The sequence below is a fragment of the Haplochromis burtoni genome, unplaced genomic scaffold (genome assembly GCF_018398535.1).
Source record: "Haplochromis burtoni strain Fernald_Lab_line unplaced genomic scaffold, NCSU_Asbu1 Contig_3040, whole genome shotgun sequence".
In the NCBI taxonomy this organism is placed as follows: domain Eukaryota; kingdom Metazoa; phylum Chordata; class Actinopteri; order Cichliformes; family Cichlidae; genus Haplochromis; species Haplochromis burtoni.
The window spans coordinates 1-4,613 of NW_024585401.1; the positions used below are offsets into that span (position 1 = coordinate 1).

Below are 4,613 nucleotides of genomic sequence, written 5' to 3' on the forward strand. Positions count from 1 at the left end.
CGAGTTGGGAGTGAGAACGTGTTGGACTGGAGGGTGTAAATTTAAACTTCAAACATCATCATTACAGTGTTTCAGTCATTATTTCACATCATCTGTTTGTTTTCTTTTATTGTTTTTACATGTAGTCAGATGCTAAGGTCATTGTGCATCTATACATACATGTCAAAACAACACAAAGAATTCAGAATAAATGCGTTTGTTCTTTGTTTTGAATGGCAACAGATAATAAACCTAACTATGAATTTATTTGTTGTCTTTGTTACTTTAGTTTCACTTCAACCACACAGTGAGTCATTTCCTGGGTTTGGGTCTCAAACCAAACTTAAAAGCAAAATTCAACAACAAAATCAGATCATTTAGAGATCTATGGTATTCCAGGTTTATATGTGTGTTACACTACCTGTCTACATCATGAATACATATGCAAAATAAGTTCCAGAATGACAGAAAAATCAGATTGTCAGACTTCAGAAAGATGGAAAAGATGATAGAAAAATGTTTCTAGAACACAACTATCTCTGTGAGTGCAGAGTCCAGGAGATTGACGACAAGGGGCTGAAAACAAAACATGTTGGGGGAGAATGAATGCTGTGGATATATATCAGAACATTGGGTGATAAGATGACTCCCAGTCTGCAGAGACCTGCTGGAAAAGGAATTCTGCAGCATGATAATAATCCACAGGAAACTGCAAAAATCACACAAAAAAAGGCAAAATATGTCTCCTGACTTGAAGCAACAGAACAGCTTTGCACATTGAAGAGAAAGGAAACAACACAAGTAACAAGCTTCTATTTCACTGGACAGGAAATATAAATATGTCACACAACTGCTGCGGTCAAAGCTACAAGAGCTGTTTGACATTTGTGTGAAAGGGCAGGAAGCACAGAGAGACCAATCAGAAGAGGAAACCTATAGAAAAACTCTTGTTGTATCTATATTAAACACAACTTCTCTTTTCCTGTAAAGTAAAACTCTTTGATTTATCTGTGGATCAGAGTGCAGCAGGCTGGATGTGACGATGGGGCACTCTTTGCTGTGCATGATGGGCTTTTTCTGTAAGTACACGTCTGACATTGTTTGAACGGCAGCGATTAATGAAAATGTTTCTGATTTGTGAGAATTACAGTGAGTCACTGCTTTAACCTGTTTACCTGAGAGCTGGAACAAAGCAGACTTGTGATATTTTGTGATTGTTTAAGCAAAATGTGTTACAGTTGTTTTAGTTATTGTGTTTAGAGCCTGTTTGACAAATATAAGAACACCAATGTTGTGATCATTGTTTCATCTAAAAAATTGTCTTAAAAAAGTTTCATTTTATATTGATTTTATTAGCTGTATGTCTGATGAGATTTTATTCATTTTTAGCGTCCTGTACAGTCATCTATGAAAATGCTCAAGGTAAGTATCTGAATTGATTTTTACATTTATATGTGCTATTTAACATAATTTAATGACTGAACCTCAATCTGTTAATAAATCTCAACATGAAATGTAATCAGATTACAATCCGACTGTCACTTTAAAATACATTAGTTCAGATTTTGAGTTTGAATGTCAGTTTAGCCTCATCTTCACTCAAATACTTACATCAACTTAGAGATTTAATAGTGACACACATTAATATGACCGCTTACAGCACAATATTATTTCCAGTGTAAATAAACTGGCCGACAGTCTGGCAGCTGAATTAAGGCCACGCAGTCACAGAGTAGGGAAAAAAGGAGACTATAGATTTTCTTCTGGCTTGATAATAAATCTACAATGCAACTGATGTCTCCATCCTTAAATCCTTTTGGGTTTCTTGGCTGCTGCTTGGGAACTTGAAGCTTCAGTTCCCTCCTCAGGATTTCTGTAGGACTGAAGTCTGGAGACTGGTTAGGCCACTCTGTGACCTTAATGTGCTTCTATTTTAGCCACTCCTTTGTTGAATTGGTGGTATGTTTTGGGTCAGTGTGATTCTGCAAGACCTGTCCACGACTTCAGTATTCTGGCTAGATGAAGGGTTTGTGTACAGTATATGACCTTGACCGTTGGTGCAGCAAAGTTGTCCTGTACCCTTAGTGAAAAATATCCCAAAGCATAATCTTTCCACCTGCCTGCTTGACGTGTTGTTCTTTGGGTCACACTCAGGATTTCTTTATATCCAAACACAGTGTGTCTAGTTGATATGACAGATATGATTTCGGTTTCACTGGAAAACCGCACATTCCCCCAATCATTATCTGAATCATTTAGATGTTCACTGGCAAACTTAAGACAGGACTGCACATGTGCCTGCAAACCTGGAACAACAAAAATGATTCTGTGGGCCTTTATACTCATAATGAGCTATATGCCACATCTGTCTGGAGGCGCTGGAATCCTTACTGGTCTGTCAAATACTTATTCCACTCAATAGCAAGCAAATCAGTTTATAACTTTGATGTGATGTGTTTTAACTGGATTTTTGGTTGATATTCTGTCGCCTCCCCATTAAATGAAACAACCACAAAAATTAGAGACTGTTCATTTCTTTGTAAGTAGGAGACAAAAAATAGGCAGGTGTTCAAATAACTGTTTTTTCCACTGTATCCACTTTTCTTAAAAGCTTATCAGGTTCAGTGTTGTAGTTAGTAAAAAGTGTATTTATATTAAAAATATAATTTAATGTGAACATTTTTGGCAGAATAAAATTAAAATTTTATAGTATAAAATTCAATTGTGGTTTATTATCTAAAAGTTGGTGTTCCAAGAGAGGGTGCTGTGACACCCTAATCGTTTCATGGCATTTTATCATTTACATATTTCCACCCAGTTTTTTAAATTGTTCTGATTCAGTCATTTACTTTTATGTTATTGTTCTAAAATGAACTACAGATAAACCAAAGGCAAGACTTGGTGCTGATAGGACAGCTGTTCCAATAGGGGGCAGTGTGACCTTGAATTGCTCTGTGAGCCCATCATCATCATCATCATCATCATCTTCTTCTAGATGGAAATACTACTGGTACAGAAATGAAAAATACTTCCAACCCCTGACAACACAAGATGCAGTTTTTCAATCACATGCAGGGCTCTCGAGTGCGACCAATTTGCGACCAACACAGCAGGTCAGAATATTTGCAAAGAACAATAAAAACAGCTTCTTCCAAGGTGTGAGTTCAGTCTCTTCATCAGATCGGTTGTCGAAAGTTTAACAGGTTCATCTCACAATCACTTAAGTCAGTTCAGAGGTGACTTTTTCCAAATGTCTCCATCATGGACATATTTAGTTCTGCTAACAGGTTAGTGTGTCAAAAGCGCCATAAATTCTAAACTTGGTATGACTCAGCTCTCAGGTAAGTCTCTGCAGATGCCTGATGTGCCAGAATGGATCTCAGACAAAGAAGACAGACTCGGTAGGTAAGGCTGCTTAGTTTAGCAGGTGAGTACATAAACATCACAAGTCATGTGGTCTTAGCGATGCTACAAACTGAGTAGTTCAACAGTCTGGCAATGAGTACCTGGGAGAGCTGGATTTCAACGCAGCAGTGAGTGCAATGAGTATCAGATGCATCTGAGTTCAGACAGCCAGAGTTTATTAGCCTCCATCCACCTCTCACACACAAATAAGACACAAGCTGAAGTGTCGCTGCTAACAGTTAATTTTTATTTTTATTTTTTTAAATGTATTGTACTTGTCAGGAGTTTAAATCGACTTCTAAGTCCACATGTCCAACATCTCTGTATCATATACCTGCTGATCAAATGTATCCTGAGCTCTGACTTCTCTTTTAGAGGACAGTCTGATTTTGCTGAGGTCAAACACCCCAAAAATGAAAAAGCCAAGAAAAAAGCAGGTAAACAAAGTCTGCCATCACCTCCAGTGAATGTTGTTCAACATGTTTATCTGGTCTTAAAATCTTCTTTCCACTCACAGGAAAATCAAGTCCTGCAGCTGATGCAGCAGTTTATTCTGAAGTCACGTTAGGAAGCTTTCCTGGTAATTATGCTTCTGTGCAGGATGAGTTATTCTTCAAGTTATTAAATGGCGAACATCCTGAAACTTGGACATTTGTGTTCTTTGTGTTTGTCTGCAGGTCAGTGAGGAGAGCTGCAGCAGCAAAGCCAAAAAGAAGCATTTGATGAATCCACTGTTGCTCCTCTGCTGCTCAAATATCAGACACACTCAGTTTTTTGTCACTTTTGTTAAGATGATATTAAATAATAATATGACATAGATATAGTATCGGGGGCGTCCTGTGACTTGTACGGCAAGCAGAGACGATGTTTGTAGTCTCTGTGAGGACCAGCTTTCTATGAAAACTAAATTAAACTAAAAAAAGTTGTTTATAAGGTCAAAAATAAGGTCTACTGGTGATTTAAAAAGCAAATAAAATACATTTATCACAAAAAAGAGCTCCACGCTCTGTGATCAAATGTTTGTGCATGTTGGAGGTATTTTCCCTCTTTGTTGTGATCAGTGTTGGTATTGATACTCAATGTATTTTACAGCGCTTGAGGCCGAAATTCTGATGGCAGCATATGCCGATAACATGCAAATTCTGCGGAAAAAAAGTAACACAGCCTCAGCTGCAAAAGAAAGGGAGCATGCATGGCAAAACATAGCCGACAGAGTCAATGCGTGAGTG

The 4,613-nt window shown here is 37.7% G+C and overlaps 1 long non-coding RNA gene across 2 annotated transcripts; it reads left to right on the forward strand.

Moving 5' to 3' along the window:
- Positions 1 to 911: 911 nt before the first annotated feature.
- On the forward strand, positions 912 to 4,088 carry LOC121813859. Of its 2 annotated transcripts, XR_006053930.1 has the most exons (4): positions 912 to 1,058; positions 1,369 to 3,821; positions 3,902 to 3,964; positions 4,062 to 4,088. It is a non-coding gene; the product is annotated as an uncharacterized LOC121813859 (long non-coding RNA). The 2 variants fall into 2 exon arrangements; XR_006053929.1 differs by having other exon boundaries at positions 1,369 to 3,964.
- The last annotated feature ends 525 nt before the right edge of the window (positions 4,089 to 4,613 follow it).